Source organism: Gossypium hirsutum, chromosome D09 (genome assembly GCF_007990345.1).
Source record: "Gossypium hirsutum isolate 1008001.06 chromosome D09, Gossypium_hirsutum_v2.1, whole genome shotgun sequence".
Classification (NCBI taxonomy): Eukaryota; Viridiplantae; Streptophyta; class Magnoliopsida; order Malvales; family Malvaceae; genus Gossypium; species Gossypium hirsutum.
Window position 1 is genome coordinate 33,191,680 of NC_053445.1, and position 22,819 is coordinate 33,214,498.

General features: G+C 33.5%; 1 non-coding gene across 1 annotated transcript; it reads left to right on the forward strand.

Moving 5' to 3' along the window:
- Positions 1-3,481: 3,481 nt before the first annotated feature.
- LOC121221497 (small nucleolar RNA R71) lies at positions 3,482-3,588 on the forward strand. Its single transcript, XR_005918889.1, has one exon. It is a non-coding gene; the product is annotated as a small nucleolar RNA R71 (small nucleolar RNA).
- Positions 3,589-22,819: the final 19,231 nt, after the last annotated feature.

Below are 22,819 nucleotides of genomic sequence, written 5' to 3' on the forward strand. Positions count from 1 at the left end.
GACTCATTAAGGAATCTATACATATAAATTATAACTCATAATTCCTTCTGTACAATTTTTAATGAATTTCTAAAGTCAGAACAGGGGACTTCAAAAACATTCTTGCCCTGTTTCACTAAAATTCAAATATCTAAAAGTATATAATTCTTTTGCTTACTCAACTTCTTTTATATGAAAGTAGACTCTTTCACCTTTAATTTCATATCTCACTCAACTTCTAATTCTATTTCCACTTTTTTTGGTGATTTTTAAAATTTACATCAATGCTGCTGTCCAAGAACTGCTCCATTGCAATTTTTTTTAAAAAATTCAATATAACCCCTTTATAATTGTCTAACCTTCCCTGCAAATTTCAAATCACAACCAATTCCAGTATTTCATCTACTTCATTTAAATACTAATTAAGTTCAACCAATCAACCATTTCAAACTAAAAACATGTATATATTTCGATATTTAACGCAACCATAACATTCAAATTTACTTTTACTTCAATTCCCTATACATGCCATATAAATCCAAAAAGTTGCTTAACATAAACTACCGGAGTATATCTGGATAGTGTGATTCTTGATGTAGATCCGATCCTCCAATGTATAAATACGTTAATCTACAAAAACAATAAACACACACATGTAAGCTTATAGAAAAGCTTAGTAAGTTCATAGGCATAAAACATAAATCTTACCAAACACTTGTACACTTATACAATATACACCATTACTAAATTTACCTGTCAACCACAATCTTTGGTGAGTTCCTTGGTATAAACTCACTACTACTTATTCTTTTACCATAATTCCTTTGGGCCCATTTGTCACTTACCATCCTTGATCAAAATTAAGGAACGGTTACGGAAAATTGAGTACTTCACTTTCACTTTGACATATGACCTCTTATCACTTGTCCTTGACCAGATAAGTGTAGCTAGGCTACCACTTATCACTTAGCCACTTGATCAGATAAGTGTAGCTGAAGCTACCACTTATCACTTTATCACTTGATCAGATAAGTGTAGCTACTTATCACTTTGTCTCTTGATCAGATAAGTGTAACCACTTATCACTTTGTTTCTTGATCAGATAAGTGTAGCCACTTATCACTTTGTTTCTTGATCAGAAGTACTCAAATCCGGTGTTCCACTTTATTTGATCATTTATTCGATTTTCACATTTTTATTTTATTCTCATTTCAACAATAAATACATTTCATCATACATTGTATAATTCATGAAATTAACATTTAATCATTAAATTTCAGCCATATGAACTTACCTGGATCGATTTGCAGAATTTGTAAAAGTTCAGGGACTAATCGGCTACTTTTTCTTTTCCTCGACTTGTTTCGGGTTCTCGATCTAAAATGCAAATTTATTCATTCATCAGCATTTAATTCAATTCTAATTCATTTCACAATTTATGCCCTTTAATTTTCGAAATTACACTTTTACCCCAAACTTTACAATTTTTACAATTTGATCCCTACTCAATTAACCCCTCAATTGATCTAATTTTTCTCAATTAACATCTTTCCAACTATTTTAGACTACTACATAGCCTTTCATACTCAAAACCGCAACACCAAACCTTAATTCCCAACTTTTTCACAATTAGGTCCCTAAAATCAATTTTACTTAATAAAATCATCATATAACAAAATTAAAGCTTCAATTCCATGTTTATTCATCATAAAAATCCAACACTCATCAATGGTAACTTTCAAAATCAGCCATGGAATCAAAAACTAATGAAATAATTAGTTGGACCTAATTGTAAAAGTATCAAAATCACAAAAATTAGAAGAAATAATCAAGAATTAAACTTACGTGATTCAAAAATATGAAAAACCAGCTTATTCCAGACCTCCTATGGCGTTTTTGCTGATAAATTGTGAAGAGATCTCTAGATTTTTCACTTTTGTCTTTGTTTTAAATGTTTAATTTGTTAAGTTTCCAATTTTGCCCCTGTTTCTCCTTACATTCTGCTGATTTTTTTTTACCCAACCGTCCAACCCATATAATTTGGGCCTAATTGCCTTTTAAATCCCTCCACTTTAGTCACTTAAGCTATTTAATCACAATTTAACAAATTTTACACTATTCCCAATTTAGTCCTTTTTAGTTAATTAACTATCTAAACGTTAAAATTTTCTAACGAAACTTTAATACCAACTCAATGACACTCTATAAATATTTATAAAAATATTTATGGCTCGGTTGAAAATCTTCGAGGTCTCGATACCTCGTTTTTTTATTTTAATTATTTTAATATTTATTCCTAGTACACTATTCACTATTTCAAAAATTTTCCTAACTTCACATTTAACTTATACTTACTAAATTTATAATATTTTCTACTCATTTGTCAGATTTAGTGATCTTGAATCACCATTCCGACACCACTAAAAATTTAGGCTATTACATGGATCCGTGGTTAGGGTCGCCGATTATTGAATTTTTCCGCTGCGCCGTAGGGGTGCCGGCGATCCAACAAAGGTGGCGCTGGCTTTCCTTCAACTTATTGAGGTTGTTTTTCCATGGCATTCTTATTTGCCACACAAGCTGGTTCTACTTCAAAAAATTTTTGTTTGCTCTTCTCAATTGTAGATTGCTCCACTCGTGGCTCTAAATTCGCCTTATGTGTGAAATCTAAGCTATCTTCTTCAACAGCGGTATCTGTAACAACTCCAGGTAGCTGAATACCACTTCTATGTGTAATGGCCTTGCAATGTTCCTTCCCTTGAGATCTTGAATTTTTAGTATCACTCGGCAATACTCCTTGCGATATTGAGCTTAATGCAGTGGCAATTTGCCCCACTTGGTTTTCTAAAGCTCTTAAAGATGCAGTTTGACTCTATATTGCAACATTGTTTTTGGCCATGTATTCCTTCAATAGAGCTTCCATAGATAAAGATGATGATGAACTTTGCTAAAAATTTTGTTATGGCATAGGTTGATTGTATCTAGGTGGTGCACTTGTGACATTCTATAGAACAACATTATTGGAAATTCCCACTCCTTGATTACTCTAACTGAAATTAGGATGTTGTTTCCATCCTAGATTATATGTATTGGAATCTGGGTTATTGTTTCGATTGAAATTTCCCATGTAACATATTAAATTTGGGTTCGATGGGCAATCATAAAAAACATGATCTTTCCCACAATAAACACATGTCATTCTGCTGCTTTCATTTCTTGCATTATAACTAGTCTCTTCAATGTTTTAATCATATTAGTTAGGGATGATACCTAAGTTGTTAATGAAGTGATCGCATCATGCTCCATAGCTCCAGCAATTCTTCTGCTAGTACCCACTCTTGTAGTTGGATATTGATAATCATTGTTAGCTACCCTTTCCAGAATTTCATATGCCTCATTATACAATTTATCTAACAAAGTCCCATTAGCAGATGCATCAACTACCATTCATGTATGTTCATTTAATCCATTATAAAACATTTCCATTTGCATCCAATGTTGGAAACCATGTATCGGGCATTTTCTAATCAATTCCTTAAATCGTTGCCAAGCTTCATACAATGTCTCATATTCATATTGTCGAAAAGATGTAATATTGTTCCTCAATTTGGCATTCATGCTTAAAGGGTTGTATCACATTAAAAACCTTTGACAAAGTTCATTCCAAGATGCTACCATTCCTGATGGTAAAGCATTCAACCATGCTCTGGCACAATCTCACAATGAGTAAGGAAATACCTTGAATCTTAGGGCATTTTTGGGAACACCATGTTGCCTAAATGAGTCACAGATCGCGGATCTTCAGTAGGTAATCCACTAAACTGTCCTACTATTTGTAGCATTTGAAACATCACGGGTTTTAACTCATAATGCTAAGCTTGAATATGTGGCCTGACAATCTTTGGATTCAAATCATCCAAGATTAGCACAACATGTTCTCTAATGGGTTTGTCTCTATCATCTATCACACGAGAAATATCAACATCCCTACCATTCTGATTTAATGGTTCTTCTCTGCCTGGATCATTTCCAATCCTTGCCATTTCTCACAGTTCTTTTTTGGTTCTTCTCAAGGTTCTCTCAATTTCAGGATCAAAATAATACTCTTTATTCTTAGGAATACCTCTATTCCTAAACTAGCAACAAACCTGACAAAAAATCAAAAACAACTAAGTAAGCTAAAGTTAAATAGATAATAACAAACAAAAATTCACCAATTTTGCTGATCCCCAGTAATGACGCCAAAAACTTGTCACATGTGAATATATAATGCGAATGTACAAGTATACGCGTCGAATCAAGTAATAAAGTGATAAGTGAGGGAAAAATATGGTTGAGTTATTACTAGCAACTATACTAATTAGCCTTATGGCAAAGTAAATAGAACAATAATTTGAAGTGAAGTATTAATGTATGAAATAGAAAAATTCAATAATGAAAAAAATGCAATGGCAATTCTTTGAGAGAAAGTTGAGAGGACTGACGCTATAGAATGGGAAGGCTGGAATTACTTGGATTATAACTTAATAGCATAATAATGTCATGGCAAAATCTTGACCAAATTACTGCTCAGAGTATAACTACTACATTCTGCTTCTTTCAAGAGCTAGAATTAAAGATATCATTCTAAGTCTTTGTACGTTTACAAATCTTAAGAACAATACCTAACAATATTCTTCCTCGCTCTGTACAGATCACAACTCTATGTCTAGAGTGCTACGAGTATTCGCTTGAGTACTTGCTTGTTTCATTCGATCACGATCTAACTTATTTAACCTTTTCAGAATTAAATCAAGTCTAAGGATATACCATGCATTCATCAATGTCAAGAGCTTGTATGCATATGTTTAAAATAATCCAAACTGAATAAAATAGTGGATCTAGTCAAAATAGCACCATGACCATCAAATATATCAAGATAAATCCAGTAATTCCAACCCAAAGGAAATTAGCTCATGGTTTGGGATTTAAAATCCAAAATTAGAATAACAATCCACATAATCATTAACAGTATAGAAATCATAAAAATTAATTAACAAAATGAAGGTAGAACTGTAGGAAGCTTTCGCCACTCCAGCTTTCACTTCGACGCTACTGAATTGTGTAGGACCCAAGGCTAATTTCTCATCCCTTTCCTTGAGTCTCCACTCTCCTCTTAAACTTCTAACCTTTTATTTTTCTCTAGATTTTTTCTAAGGAGTTTCTTAAAGATAAAACTACTCTCCAAAATCCCTGTCCAAATATCTTATTCTTTCTTTCTTTCTTTCTTTTCTCTTTCCTCTTTTATAGGGTTGGTCCTCCTCTCTTAGCATACACTTTACTCCCTCTTTTTTCATGTGGATTTATCTGGTACATGTCCAGCTGGCTAAGAGTGACAAGGACTGAGTGCTGCATCAGCATTTTCCTTGAATTGCCATGGCATTTGTGTTGGCAATCGATCCAACCTTTTGCCATTGCAATATTTCACTTCCTTCATTCTCTTTCTCCTTTTCTTCATCCTTCCTGCATTTTTTGTATACAAAAACCAATTCCCTTCTTCCCAACAGTAAAAGTAACATGAAATGACATTTGAAGCACAATCCAAGCGTTATTACGCAATATTCTAAAAATAACCTAAAAATGCAAATATATCTATTTACGTACAGGCGTTTAATAAAGTTTAGAGGTTTGAAATATAACTCTTTTTAAGAGTTATCACACCCCCAAACCTGAGTTCTTTCTTGTTATCAAGCAGAGTATGTACGAATGCATGAATGCATGAATTTTCCATAACCACACAATTGCCTCTTGTACTGTTGAACCAAACGAAACATATTTCATACCGCCATTCTCAGCAGTCTTCTATCTAAAAAAAATTGGTTTAAATTTTATAGGTTTTTTTAGCTTACGAAGTGCAAAAAATGTTACCTAAAAATATAAGTTCCTAAATATTCATGCAATTCTGACTATAGCAACCACCTCCTAATGTAATCAGTTTATCCTTCCACTAAACTCAGTTTTTCTTCTCATACATAATATATAATAATGTAATGTTAAACATTAACTATAAATATTAAAATAAAATATAAACATATAATATGCAAATTATTATTACAAGCAATAGAAAAAATCACACCTTCAAAATTTCACAATCTCTCCCTAAAACTCCAACACAAACAACAAAACTTTTTTTTCTCCCCCTACTTTAGCTGAGATTTTTGTGCTGGGAGGGAGAAGGAGGACCAAATGCATTATATAAGCTGAGAAAGGAAAAAAAGGTTTCTAGTGTTGGATAAGTTGTTGTGACTGATTGGTCACAGTAACCTCGTGACACTGACTTGACATCCTACCGCCAACGTGACCAATCGGTCACGACAGCCTATCTAACAGTAGCATCTTTTTTTCCTTTTTAGCTTTTTTTTAAAAACTAGTTTTTGTTTTCAATCCTAACTAATGCCAGCAATGTGTCAGGCAACACTACCTTAAAAAATATTTTTCCCTGACACTTATGATATTTATCCAATATTTAAAGAAAATACTCGTATTTTTTGGTATTGCCTAACAAGGTGGCTGCACAACTTAAAAAAGTATTTTTTTTCCACTTGGAATGATTGGGTGATGATGGTGTGTATTTTGGGTTGGTGCCACCTAACACATTAGTGGCACCCATTTTTACTGTAAAAAACATAGCATTCTTATAAATATCTAAAACATGCATTATATTTTTAATTAATTTTTTTCTATTATCTAGGTAGAAAACATGTCAATATTTGGTACATTGCTAATAGAATTTTTAAACTTCACAAGAAAAAAAAACTAGCATAAAGGGAAAATATATGATAAATGATAAAAGTAATATGTTTTATTCACGTTCTTAATGTGTTTTTGGATGATTATTCGATGTAAAATGATGAATTTTATGTTCTTAATCCTTTAAATTCATTTTTCTATACTCAACAGAGCATTTGGGAGCAAAAAGAGCAAAAAGTGAGCGAAAATCGAAAAATCAAAAAATTAGAGCAAGGTACAAAGGCTACACAGGCTAGACTCTCCCGCATGGGTTGGAACACGGCCATGTGAGCCACATGGGCATGTGCCAGACCGTGTCAAAATCGTGATTTGCATTCCAAAAAGTGCAGAAACGCATTTTTTAGGTTTTTCGAGCATTCTAAGACCTATATATGAAAAAAAAACAAATGAGAGAGCGATCATAGAATATTCAAGAAAACAACTTGGAAAACGCTATTGAAGCTGACTTTGAAGCAGATTTTTATCAAAACTGAAGATCTCCTTTTGATTTCTTTGAAGTTTTTTATGTGTTTCTTTGTTTTTTATGGTTATACTGCCCTTGGGATGCTTTTATTTTCCATCTGTCGCATTTGAATATATAATGCGAACGTGCAAGTATACACATCGAATCAAGTAATAAAGTGATAAGCGAGATCGTCTTTACCGTGACAAGAATAGGTAAAAATATGGTTGAGTTATTACTAGCAACTATACTAATTAGGCTTATGGTAAAGTAAACAGAACAATAATTTGAAGTGAAGTATTAATGTATGAAATATATAAATCAAATAATAATAAAACGATGTGGCAATTCTATGAGACAATTGAGAGGATTGATGTTGTTGAATGGGAATGTTGGAATTAATTGGATTATATCTTAATAACATAACAATGTCATGGCAAAATCTTGACCAAATTATTGCTCAGAGTATAACTATTGCATTCTGATTCTTTCAAGTGCTAGAATTAAAGCTATCATTCTAAGTCTTTGTACGTCTACAAGTCTCAAGAATAATACCTAACAATATTCTTCCTTGCTCTATATAAATCACAACTTTATGTCTAGAGTGTTATGAGTATTCGCTCGAGTACTCGCTTGTATCATTCGATCATGATCCAACTTACTTAACCTTTTTTCAGAATTAAATTAAGCCTAAGGATATACCATGCATTCATCTATGTCTAGAGCTTGCATGAATATGTTTAAAATAATCCAAATCGAATAAAATAGTAGATCTACTCAAAATATCACTATGATCATCAGCTATATCAAGATAAATTTAGTAATTCCAGCCCAAGGGGAATTAGCTCATGGGTTGAGATTTAAAATCCAAAATCAAAATAACAATCAACATCATCATTAACTGTATAGAAATCACATAAATTAATTAACAGAATGAAGGTAGAACTGCAGGAAGCTTTGGCCACTCCAACTTTCACTTTGGTGTTACTGAACTATGTAGGACCCAATGCTGATTGCTCATCACTTTCCTTCCATCTCTGTTATCTTCTTAAACTGCTACCCTTTCCCTTTTCTCTGGATTTTTTCTCACGAGTTTCCTGCAGATAAAACTACTCTCCAAAATCCCTGTAATGGGCCAATTTTGCCCGGGCTCACAAAAAAAACCCCCCAAAATAATAAAACAAAGTCCAAGTCCATCATTTGGCCCGATCGAAATGGCCCATTACTTGAAAAGGTTGAAGGTCCATTTACATGTTTGACGCATATGGAAACATAATCTTCAAGGATATGCAATCTTCGATATGATATGCAATCTTAGAAGATATGATTTTGTAATCTTAGATATTTAATTTGTAGATATCCTTTAATCTTAAGCGTTGATGTAATTGATCTGTACCGTTGGATTTGGGGAGGCTCAACTATAAATAGAGGCCTCTCCCTTCATTGTAAAACAGGATTTTGGAACAATAATAATTCTTAAGAGCATTCACTCAAATTTCTCCCTCTCTTGCGTTCTTATTTTCTATGGTTTGTTCTTATTTTGTTCTTCGTTCATCTTCGTTTCTTTTTAAGTTGCTTTCATTTAAGTTGGAATTTTGGTGGAGGAATTTCGTTGAATCTTTATATTGTGAGAGTTAGGCTGACTTAAGCATTTTTTTAACCTTCTTTATTTATCCATTTAATTGTTTAATCATTAATTATTCTTTTACTTTTATTCGTTTATTCATCTATCAACTTTCTTATTTACATATTGTTCATTCATTTAACCATTCTTATTTTCTTCCATTTTAAATTGTTTGATTAATTGCTCTAAATTTTTTTCCATATATTATCAATTGCAAATTTTTTTATACTATCTATTTTATATACCATTTATTTTTACGATGTTTTGTGTATAACTTGTTCTAAATTCCTTATTACAAAATATTTATTTTTAAATTCATTTATATATTATTAATTTATATATTACCTATTTTCATTTTTTATATATTATTTATTCCAAACTTATACATATATTACCTACTTTTTTATATATAATTTATTTATTGATTTGTATATTGTTGATTTCAAATTTATTTTTCCCTTATTATTCATTTTCAAATTCATTGTTTTTAAATTTGTTTACATTTTATTTTGCCTTATATTTTCTTTTATACTCTTTGTTTTAAATTCATTGGTCTTCGATTATTGATGCTAGTATTTAAATAATTTCCATTATGTGTTTTATAAATTGTTTATTTGTATTTTCATATTGCCCTTTTTTTATTAAAGTTTTTACGTATCGTTTTAATATTGCATCAATTTTCCCCAATTTAAAAAAAAGAAAACTTTTAAAAATAATGCAATATTCGGTACTTTGGAGTTTTGAGAAAATCGTGCCCTAACTTACTGGGTTTCGATTTTTGTTATCCAAATAACCGAATATCCTTTTTAAACTTTAATGCATTAGACAAGCTTAGTTTTGAGGGTTAAAATATCGTATCCTAACTTACTGGATATGACATCTTTTTACTTCAGGACAAGGAGGTCTTAACATCAAATTCAATTTATTCAGGTTTTTAAAGAGGATCGTATTTCAAAATCTTTTCAAATTTGCGACATTAGGACATTAATTAATCAATTAGGTACCAATTTTTGGGCGTTACGAGGATGCTAATCTTTCCTTGTGCGTAACCAACTCCCGAGCCCGTTTTCTCGAATTTTGTAGACCAAAATCATTATTTTAATAAATCAAAATATTTTTTTTAAAATGATTAATCTCAAGGTGACTCAATCACACCTCGAAAAAAGATTAGTGGCAACTCCATTTTCATTTTAAAAGTCAACCCCGTTTTTCAAAATAAAAATGGTTTCGATAGCTTGGCAACTCCACTAGGGATTGGTTTTGAGAGTTGAGCTATAAATTGATTAATTTTTGTCTTATGGTCGAAAAATCAAAATTTGTTTTGAAATTCATAATTTCCACTTTGCATTCAATTTCATTTTTGTTATAGTGTGCTTGCTTGCTTGGTTTAAGTCTGTTAGTGTATTTGCATTGCATTACATGAGTTAAATGATTTTGCCCCTCTAAGTGGGAGTGAGAAACTAGTCTTTCGTGAGGTTTTCACCTCCGCATAGGATAGTGTTCGGGATACATCCATACCTATGTCTTCGTGAGATTTTCATCTCCGTGTAGCCATAGGGAAATGTATTCCCTTGAACTGAACTCGGCCCGTATGAACCTATAATGGGTGAGGATCGATGAATCTACTAGTTTGGGTACCTTTGCCCTAGAAGCCAAACCTCATATAGTGAACCTTAGGAACTTGCCTAGGTAGAAGTATGCCAAACCCTAGTAGATACCCGAGTAGGTACTTGATTATTTCTTGTTTGCTTTTATACCTGATACTAACTTGTTGTGTTTTATTTTGACTGCATGACATTTTGATTGCATGGCCTTTCATCATAACATAGAGGAGTTGATTCACGTTCAGTTGCTAAATAGAGAGCTTGTCATGGAAAATGAATTTCTTGATAAAGTGGAAGACAATGCGGTTGTCCGAATATGGTCCAAGAAAATGTAACAAGGGAAGAGTGATAGTCTAACAGCTTTGCTTCGTTGGTAAGGATTCAAGTTGACAAAGATTATTCGAGAGTCGTCAATGTCCCGACCTTTTTGAAGAAGCTAACGATCATCACGAGGATGAGTGAGCAATGAGTCGCAGCCCGGATCAAGAAAAAATGAGCTAGTAGAGGCATCTATTAGAAAATTCACGAGATTTATCTTAACATCCGGATGAAGAAAAGGATCAATGTCTTCGCCTAGAGTATGAGGGCAAAGTTGTATATATTTCCGCTTTTTGTAAAGAGATTTGTTTTCTAGTAAATTTGTTTTAATAGAATTGAACCAAAAATCAACGTCTCTTTTTGCATTCATTTCATGCATTTACATTACATTACATCATATGCATTAAAGTCTACCAAAAAGGTCCTAATTGATTAAAATCATTCCTCAGTTAATCTGGAAACCAACCTACAAACCACACATCGTTACAGTACCCTAGCAAAAATAAAAGGAAGAACTTGAACAACTTCAAAAGGAAATGCAAGATCAACTACAGACACAAATGCAAGAGCAGTTAGCTAAAATTCAGCGAGATATGATGGAAAAGATGCTGAAACCTCAAAGAAATATGATGGCTCAGTTGACCCAACTACTAGCTGGTGGAGTAGATAAGGGAAAGAGCCCTATGGCCAATCCTGGGGAAGATAATGAAGAATCGATGTACCCTCCGGGTTTTACTCCACCAAATGTACAAACCCAAGCTGAAATGCACCCAAGTAGACCCTCTGTCACAATTAGGCCTCAACAATTTCAGGCCGATACTTCAATGCCAATGAATTTCCAAGCTGGATCTGATTCTAACCCAGGAAATAACCCAACTAATCCAGTTATCCCTGATTTTGATGAAGGGGTAGAAAAGGAAAGAGCGAAGGTGGAATTGCCAAAATAGCTAGAGGATAGGAGTAAATGGCTAGAAAAAAAATTTCAAAGCAATAAAAAGCGCTGATAGTCATTATGGAATCGACGCTAAAGATCTGAGTTTGGTTCCAGATTTAGTACTTCCTTATAAGTTCAAAACATCAGACTTTGAAAAATACAATGGAACCAGTTGCCTCGAGGCTCACATCACCATGTTTTGTAGAAGGATGACTGGGTACGTTAACAATGATCAACTGTTAATACACTGCTTCCAAGACAGTTTAGTGGGGGCAGCATCCAAATGGTACAAATGATTTAGCCGTACCAGGATTAGTTCATGGAGGGACTTAGCTCAAGCATTCATGAAGTAGTATAGTCATGTAACGGACATGATTCCTGATAGAATTACTTTGCAAAACATGGAGAAGAAACCGAATGAGAGTTTTAGGCAATATGCACAGAGATGAAGGGAAGTTGCTGTCCAAGTTCAATTGTTGCTCATAGAGATAGAAACGACGATGCTCTTTATCAACACACTAAAAGCCCCATTCATCACGTACATGTTGGGAAGTGCCACAAAATTTTCTCAGATATAATCATAAATGGCGAAATGATTGAAAATGCCATAAGAAGTGGAAGAACAGACGGAGGAGAGAGTAAAAAGAAGTCAGCCTCAAGGAGAAAAGAAAATAAGGTGAATAACACAGGTTACTCAAGATCAATTACTGTAAGTCAACCAAGAAAGGTGGTTGCTAGTCAGCAAGCTTCATCAAGGCAAGATCCTAGCACGAAGACTTAGAAGCTGTAATTTACACCAATTCCAATGTCATATAGGGAAATGTATCAGAGTTTGTTTTATGCATACATTTTTTATCCTTTTCACGTGAAACCTTTACAACCCCCATATCACAAATGGTATGACGCAAATGCCTAGTACGAATACCATGCAGGAATCATGGGGCACTCGATAGAAAATTGCACTGCCTTCAAAAAGCTAGTTGAAAGATGCATCAATATGGGCATCGTCAAGTTCAATGACTCATCTAATGCAGAAAATCCGCTACCCAATCATATTGATAATGGAGTGAATGCGATGTATGAGGAAGTGTTGGGAAACGTTCACATCAATGTCATACATGAAGACAACTGAAAAGGGACCTTGTTATATATCCACCCTTATAAACTTGAGAATGTTCTAAATAATTGAACTGTAGAAGAAATCCCTGTAGTATTTAGAGCTTACTAAGAGTAATGTTCAGAACACACTTGTTGTTTTTAGCCTAGAAGTGATAAGAATCCTTTGTGAAATAGACTCATGTCTGAACGTCATTATATTAATGAAATACATCCTGGCGATCATTTTTTGAGCCAATATTCTTCTTTACAAATAATTATTTTTTGATTCTTTCATTCTTTTGGATTTTCTTCCACATCATTCTTTCATTCATTCATAATCATACTGTAAAAATAATTATTCATAAATTCATACATTCTTTGTATATTCTTTTGTACCTACAATAGGTCCCTAGATATCAATGACATGAGTGACGCTGCTATAGACTCAGAATCTCCTTTTGAGCGAGACAAGTGTTTAGAGAGATCTCATGACTTTGAAGATGACATAGATTGTAGCTTATCTCCTGACTTGTTTAGAATGGTAGAACAGGAAGAGAAACAAATTTTACCTCATGAGGAGACAAGGGAGATTGTGACCTTGGAGGAGGGAAAAGTATTAAAAATCAGAACATGCATAACCGAAGAAACGAAGCAAGACCTTGTTAAGTTACTTCAAGAGTTCAAAGATGTGTTCGCATGGTGATGTCTGGGTTACGCACTGACATTGTAATCTGAACAACAGCACGATATCAGAAATTTACAGTATGTTCAAGATTAACATCATGAATGATGCAGTGAAAATTCTTTATCGGGGTAACGCCTTCTTCTTTGGCTTATCATAGTTTTACCCATTGGTGTTGAAATCCCTTCTTTCCGGGTATTAGTTGAGCTAAAAATGGGATAAAGCAGGATGGATCCAATCGTGATGTGACCAGTTGAACCTGATAAAAGGAAAAAGGCTAAAAGCTATTCATCACGGTCAAATGTACCAGAAATGGATGATGCAAGCATATGACAAAAAGGTTTGTCCTAGAGAATTCTATGAGGGTGACCTAATGTGGAAGAAGATTCTCCCTCTACAAAACGATTTTAGAAGGAAATGGATGCCAAATTGGGAAGGACCTTATGTTGTAAAGAAGGCCTTTTCCGGAGGAGTTTTGATTTTGAGTGAGATGGATGGTAAAAACTTGCCAAATCCTATAAACTCAGACTTAGTCAAGACATACTTCACTTGAAGAAAGAGAAGGGACCAAGGTGAAAACTTGCAAAGGGCGCTTTGAGTCCTAAAAAAGACTAAGGTGAAAACCTGTAAAGGGCGCCTTAAGTTCTAAAAGAAAAAAAAGAGACCAATGTCAAAACCTGCAAAGGGCGCCTTGAGTCATAAAAAAATAATAATAAAAAAGAAAAAAAAGGAGAGGCCAAGGTGAAAACCACAAAGGGCATCTTAAGACCAAAGGGGATTTGAGTTGAAAACCCGAAAAGGGCAGCTCAAATTTTTTATCAGAATGGGACATGATGTGATCAAAGCAGCTCAAATTTTGATCATATTGGGGCATGTGGTGATCTTGTTATACCTGAACCAATAGGAAATGGTAGGCGACATCTTGGGGCATCGGCAAAGTACTGTAGATCTCTAGGGCACCTAGTCTTCATAATATTTATATTGAATTTGTTGTTCTTGGAATACTTCATTCTTTTTCAAGATACGTGTTCCCAATCAATTCATTTTTTATTCTTACTATTCTTGATAATTTATTCATTTCGAGCCATGCTCCCAAATCAATCCTATTTTCATCCATTGTTATCATCTTTTGCAAACATGTTGCATTTGGAATAATGATTAATGGACTAATAATACTTTCACAAGGGAAGTTTTGCATATTACTCTAGAAGTTTCTAAATAATATAGGAACTTGAAACAAGACTATTGTTTAGAATGCATCAGGTTTAAAGGTTAAAATATCTAAGAAGGAAAAATTTAAATTAAAACTATCTTTTCAGATTTTGTTGTCAAAACATTGATTGAAAAAAATGACAAGATGCCGTGTTGGTGACAAAGCTTCAATGAACAAACAAGTAATGATCACCTAGTGATAAGAAGAGGTTTTCTTGGAGAAAAAAGTTCTACAATTGTGCATAAACATTTGGTATGACACTCTAGGAAAGGTGTAAGAGACCAAAGAGATTTAGATATTGTATCCTTGAATTGCAGTAGGAGAGGATTGAGAAAGAGTCAGTTCTTATATTCCTAAATTACAGTGGGAGGAGGATGGTTCAAATTTTATGTCCCAAAATTACAGTGGATTGAACCTTGAAGATTACAGTGGATTAAACCTTGAAGATTACAGTGGGGGCAATCTGGTTAAGTAAGATATGAGTGTTACCAGCTGAACAAGATTGCGTTCTAACGTGTTGGTAATAAAGCCTTAATGAATAATAAGCAATAACAACTCAAACATTAGGGGATTATTTTCATGACATTTTGCATTCGTGCATGCACATTTCGTTAGGAGATTTTGATTCATTTTGATCATAACATCCTAATCACTAGGCATAAATAGTCCCATAAAAGGGATTCTACAGGTCATGTTCCCCAGAGAACAGATCGATGAAACCACAAATCCTATCTCCCTAAAGTTGCAGTCGAGTGGATTGAAGACACCAGTCTTATCTCCTTGGCATTAAGACTGAAGGCAGCAAATCTTATTTCCCTGGCATTGCAGTGGAACAGATTAAAGCTAAAGGTAGCGAATCTTGTTTCCCTGGCGTTGCAGTGGCATAGATTAAAGCTAAAATGGAGCGGATTAAAGCTGAAGGTAGTGAATCCTATCTTCTTGGCGTTACAGTGAAACAGATTAAAGCTAAAGGTAGCGAATCTTGTTTCCCTAACGTTGCAGCGAAGCAGATTAAAGCTGAAGGCATCGAATCTTATCTCCTTAGCATTAAGACTGAAGACAGCGAATCTTATTTCTCTGGCGTTGCAGTGGAATAGATTAAAGCTGAAGTGGAGCGGATTAAAATCATATCTCTTGGGTGTTACATTAGAACAAATTAAAGCTAAAGATAGCGAATCTTGTTTCCTTGACATTGCAGCGGAGCAGATTAAAGCTGAAGGCAGTGAATCTTTTCTCCCTAGCACAGACTAAAAATGGCGAATCTTATTTTCCTAAAGTTGCAGTGGAGTAGATTAAAGCCAATAATCCTATCTCCTTAAAGTTACAGTGGAGCGGGTTAAAATGACAGATCTTATCTTTCTAAAGTTGCAGAGAGCAGATCGCATCCAGTCTTATCTCCCTGAAGTTCCAGCAAAGTAGACTGAATAAACCAATCTTATCTCCTAGAAGTTGCAGTGGAGCAGATTAAAGAATCCAATCTATCTCCCTAAAGTTATAGTGGAGCGGATTAAAATCATAGATCTTATCTCTTTGAAGTTACAGTGGAGCAGACTGAATAAACCAATCTTATCTCCCTGAAGTTACAGTGGAGCAGATTAAAGAAACCAACCCTATCTCCCTGAAGTTGTAGTGGAGCGGATTAAAATCACAGATATTATCTTTCTGAAGTTGTAGTAGAGCAATCGCATCCAGCCTAGCCTCCCTGAGTATGCAGCGGAGCAGACTGACGATAGCAGATCTTGTCTTTCTGTATTGGCAGCGAAGCAGATCGAAGACACTATCCTTGCCTCCTTGAGTTTGCAGCAGAGCAGAATGAATATAGCAGATCTTGTCTTCCTGTATTGGCAGCGAAATAGATCGAAGACACCAGCCTTGCCTCCTTGAGTTTGCAGCGGAGCAGACTGAAGATAGCAGATCGAAAACACCAACCTTGCCTCTTTGAGTTTGCAGTGGAGTAGGTTGAAGATTGTAGATCTTGTCTTCATAAGCAGTAGTGGAGTAGATCAAAGATGGCGAATCTTATCTTCCCAAGGTAGTAGGAAGCAGATTTAAGCCACCAGTCCTATCTCTCTAAGCAGTAGTGGAGTAGGTTGAAGATTGTATATCCTGTCTCCCTAAGCAGTAGTGGAGCAGATTTAAGTCATCAGCATTATCTCCCTGAAGTTACAGTGGAGCAGGATAAATTACCAATTCCTACCTCCTTGAAGTTCCAACGGAGAAGATCGAAGCTAGAAATCTCTTCTCACTGAAATCACATTAGAGCAGATAGAAGCACTAATTCCTATGCCCCTAAAGATGTAGTGGGATGGAATGAGACTACTTGAAGAAGACGAGCACTCAAAGAAGTCCGAACCCGGCAAGACCGAGCAAATTTGGCCCTTTTATAGTCTTTGCTGCATTATCGTTACACGACAATGAGCAAAGAGGGGCAGCTGTAATAGGCCAATTTAGCCCGGGCTCACAAAAATAATAATAAACCCAAAATAATAAAACAAAGTCCAAGTCCATCATTTGTCCCGATCAGAATGGCCCATTACTTGAAAAGGTTGAAGGTCCATCTATAAGCTTGACGCATATGGAGCATTAATCTTCAAGGATATGCAATCTTAGATATGATATGCAATTTTAGAAGATATGATTTTGTAATCTTAGAGATTTAGTTTGTAGATACCCTTTAATCTTAGCCATTGATGTCATTGATCTGTACCGTTGGATTTGGGGAGGCTCAACTATAAATAGAGGACTCTCCCTTCATTGTAAGACAGGAGTTTGGAGCAATAATAATTTTTAAGAGCATTCACTCAAATTTCTCCCTCTATTGCGTTCTTATTTTCTGTGGCTTGTTCTTATTTTGTTCTTCGTTCATCTTCATTTCTTTTTAAGTTACTTTCATTTGAGTTGGATTTTTGGTGGAGGAATTTCTTTGAATCTTCAAATTGTGAGAGTTAGGCTGACTTAAGCATTTTTTTAACCTTTTTTATTTATCCATTTAATTGTTTAATCATTAATTATTCTTTTACTTTTATTCGTTTATTTATCCATCAACTTTCTTATTTATATATTGTTCATTCATTTAACCATTCTTATCATTCTTTTATTTTCTTCCATTAATGATATACTTTATTTGTTTTTAATATTATGTCACACATGTTGTTTATTTTTTAAAAAATCATGTTATAAATCATCCATTTTAAATTGTTTGATTATTTACTTTAAATTTTTTTTCCACTTATTATCAATTGCAAAAAAAATTTATGCTATCTATTTTATATACCATTTATTTGTAAGATGTTTTGTGTATAACTTGTTCTAAATTCCATATTACACAATATTTATTTTTAAATTCATTTATATATTATTACTTTATATATTACCTATTTTCATTTTTTATATATTATTTATTCCAAACTTATACACATATTACCTACTTTTTTATATATAATTTATTTGTTGATTTGTATATTGTTGATTTCAAATTTGTTTTTCCCTTATTATTCATTTTCAAATTCATTTTTTAAATTTTTTTACATTTTATTTTGCCTTATATTTTCTTTTATACTCTTTGTTTTAAATTCATTGGTCTTTGATTATTGATGCTAGTATTTAAATAATTGTCATTATGTGTTTTATAAATTGTTTATTTGTATTTTCATATTGCCCTTTTTTTATCAAAGTTTTTACACATCATTTTAATATTGCGTCAATTTTCCCCAATTTAAAAAAAGAAAACTTTTAAAAATAAGGCAATATTTGGTACTTTGGAGCTTTGAAAAAATCGTGCCCTAACTTACTGGGTTTTGATTTTTGTTATCCAAATAACCGAATATCCTTTTTAAACTTTAATGCATGAGACAAGCTTAGTTTCGAGGGTTAAAATGTAGTATCCTAACTTACTAGATGTGACATCTTATTACTTCGGGACAAGGAGGTCTTAACATCAAATTCGATTTATTCAGGTTCTTAAAGAGGATCGTATTTTAAAATCTTTTTTAATTTTCGACATTAGGACGTTAATTAATCAATTAGGTACCAATTTTTGGGCGTTACGAGGGTGCTAATGCTTCCTCGTGCGTAACCGACTCCCGAGCCCGTTTTCTTGAATTTTGTAGACCAAAATCATTATTTTAATAAATCAAAAAGTTTTATTAAAATGATTAATCTCAAGGTGACCCAATCACACCTCGAAAAAAGATTAATGGCTACTCCATTTTCGTTTTAAAGGTCGACCCCGTTTTTCAAAATAAAAATGGTTTTGACAATCCCCATCCAAAAATCCTCTTCTTTTCTTTTTTTTCTCTTTCCTCTTTTATAGGGTAGGACCCCCTCTCTCAGCACACACTTTTCTCCCTCTTTTTTCATGTGGATTTATCTAGTATACGTCCAGCTGGCTGAGAGTGATAAGGACTGAGTGTTGTGTCCATATTTTCCTAGAATTATAATGGCATTGGTGTTAACAATCCATCTAACCTCTTTCCATGGAGATATTTCACTTCCTTCATTTATTCCTCCTTTTTCTCATTTTCTTCATCGTTCTTGAACCTATTGCATACAACAACCAACTCCCTTCTTCCCAACAGTAAAAGTAACATGAAATGACATTTGAAGCATAATCCAAGCGCTATTATGCAATGTTCTAAAAATAACCTAAAAATGCAAATATATCTATTTAAGTACAAGCATTTAATTAAGCTTAAAGGTTTGAGATATAACTCTTTTCAAGAGTTATCACTATCATGAAGCAATTTTCCAAATACTTATGAAGATGAACCTTAGGATGGATTCTGTTATTTGGTTTCTATTTTTTCGCAATACATACTTGGATCTAATTCCCAATTATGTGTGCTTGATTCTTAGTTTAATATTTCTACACTATTAATCCATGTTTGATGTGCTTGAACCAGAGGAGGAATATACCCTGTTTAAGAGTAGATCTAGCGTAATTGAGTGGAGTGACATGCAATCCTAGAAATAAGATGACATAAATCTACTTAATTAGAGTTAAATCTAATAGGGGGATGTATAGACTGAGTTAATGCAACAATAAGGGCTTTAAATAGAAAGAAATTTCAATTCATCAACCTAAAGTCAGTTGCTCTTAGTCTTGAAGAGAGATATTAGCATAATTTAGGGATTTCTACGAATCAAGGTATTAAGTCAAGAAATTACGTAATATAGATTGATAATGACAGGTGAAGTTTAGGTTGATTTTTCCTTGGTGATCGACTGTTTAACGTCACAGCAATAATGTGCAAGCGTACACTGTCGATGAAAGTATAGTAGACAGATATGAGTTTGTCGGATATCAATCCCACGAGGATGGTTGTCTTTTGTTTATGAATGTCAGTGCAATAAATAGATAAAATGAGATAAATTGTGAGAGTAGTTGTCAAAGTAATAACTTGAAAATAATAAGATAAAATATGATAGTGAGAAACCGGGATCCCCAACGTGAATATTCAACATAATGCTAAGTGCTCACAAGGTAAAAAGGATAAGTGATTGTCAATGCATGAAACTGCAATGAATATCTTACCAAGCTTAACGTCTATATTTAATCTAAGAATTAAACATGCACATTAGCCACACCTTCTGATGATGGCAATGGAAAACTATTAAGAACAAGTGGATTAAATTCCTCTAATCTTCAAGCAAATTCCGTTGTCATACTTGTTAGCTTTAACTGTCACCGTGTAACATCCCAAAATAGGGCCTAGTTGGAATAGTTGTTTCGAGACCACAAACCCGAAGTAGAAATATTTAATTTATGATTGTTTTAGAGTCTATGATATGTTTGGGTGATGGTGTGCAAATTTTGTTAAGTAATTTTTATCAATAAAGTGCCAAATTTTATTATTGGGATTAAATTGTATTAATTGCAAAATATGAGTTCTAGAACATAAGTACTTCTTTTAAATGGAGGTTTAGATTAGAGGTCTTTAAATGGAAAATAGACCATCATATTTTGTTATGGACAAAACTAGTCATGGAAGGGTAAAAATTGAAGGTTTAGTAAAAAGGGCATTTTTGTCATTTGGGTGTTTTAAGGCATAACAAACAAAATTGAAACCCAAAAATCTACTCATTCTCTTCTCCATGCTGCTGAAATTTTCAAAAAGCCATGACTAGGGTTTCAAGCTTTTTCAAAGTTCAATTGTAAGTGCATTTAAGCCCCGTTTTTAATGTTCTTCGTATTTTTGAGATACTAGAAGCTTAAATTTTCTATTTTTACCATTTATTTGGATGAAAAATGAAGTTTAAAAATTGACCCATGCTAGATATTTGTGCATTTTGATGTTTAATGGTAGAATAAGGGTGCACGAGGTTAGGAGAACGATTTTTGCTAAGTGATTTTCGTTGAAAATGGTTAAAATGGGTTAATTAGTAAAAGTTTTAAATGCTTCTAAAAGTGTGAAATAATAAATATTTGAGGTTTCTTTAGAAGAGAAAAAGGTTCAACTGAACTTGAATGTTATGGAAAATGAATAAAAATCATATTACGAGTCTAGGGGCAAAATTGTAAATTTGTTGTAGTATGATTTTTGTATTAAAATGAGTAATGTGAGTGATAATTAAGTGAAATGTGACATTTTAGATCAAAGAAATCGAGATTTGGACCAAGTACGGGGAAATGTGAATCAAAATGATCGATTCGCGTTGAGGTAAGTTCATATGGTTAGTCTATAGTGATCGATTATTAAATTTAAATTGAGATGATTTATTATTTTATATATATTTCTTATCTAATCATGGGTTTATGAAAGTACGAGATTAGATTGAAGGATCAATCATGAGAAATGTAGGGTCAAGTACATTCGTACTACAACTCATAATGAATTGACGAAAAAGACCATGGTTGGACCATGGCAGTGAGTGTGCCAGTGTAAGACTATGTCTGGGACATGGCATCGGCACAGACCGAGGAGTGCTAGTTTAAGACCATGTCTGGGACATGGCATCGGCATGGACTAAGGAGAGCCAGTGTCAAACCATGTTTGGGACATGGCATCGGCTCGAGATGAGCGCCAGTGTAAGAGCATGTCTGGGACATGGCATTGGCACCGATATGTGATCCCATGTAAGACCATATATAGGATATGGTATTGGCGTCCTACCAAGTGTATGAAATATCCCGAACATCCCTAATATTACAAGTATTTCAACGGGAAATTCAAGGAGTATGCTCAAGATAAGTAAGAGCAGGATATGTGAGTATTATGACTAGGCATAGGTATGTATACGAGACTCATAAATAATGTGCTCAGATTATGATGCATTATTGATAAGGATGCAAACAAGTAAGATGTGTCTACGATCACTTGATTCTTATGTTCCAGGATATAATATGCTTTGGTGTAAGTGTGTATAAATGAAAGTGAACACAAAGAATTAATGAACAAGTGAAATTGACATTAAAACAGTTATGGGCAGCAGCATTAGTATAACTTTGAAAAATCACCAAAAATGGTGGAAATTGAATTAAAGGCTGAGTGAGATATGAAATTAAAGATTAATGAGTCTACTTTTCCCATAAAAGAAACAAATTAAGTAAATGAATTATGAGATATTTGAATTTTAGTAGGACAAGGTCAGAACAAGTTTTGGAATCCCCTATTCCAACTTTGGAAAATCAGTAAAAATTGTACAAAAAATAATTATGGAGTATAATTAATATTCTTGAAATCCTTAATAAGTCTATTTTCGAGTGAAATAAACAAGAACATCAAATGAATTTTGTACGAGGAGAAAATTGATTCGTAGTGAAGAAGTGTCAGAACTGTTGGACAACGAAACAGGGGTAAATTTAATGAATAAACTATATTAATTGGCTAGACCAAAAATTTTGAAATTTCTATGGTAAGAAATAACAGTTCTTCATTCAGAGCTTTGTAGCTCGAGAAATAAATAATTTAGTGATAGTGACTCAAGTAGACAGATTAATGTAAACATTAGTAATAAGATGTAAGCATGTGATATAATGATTATATCATCTTAAGAAATTATTGTGAGGATTTGTCCACACAATTTTATTAATTTCTTATTATTTGCATATGAACTTACTAAGCATTTATGCTTCCTTCCCCTCTTTTTTCCTTTGCCTTGTAGTATCGCCAAGTTAGCTCGAGGATCGGTGGACGT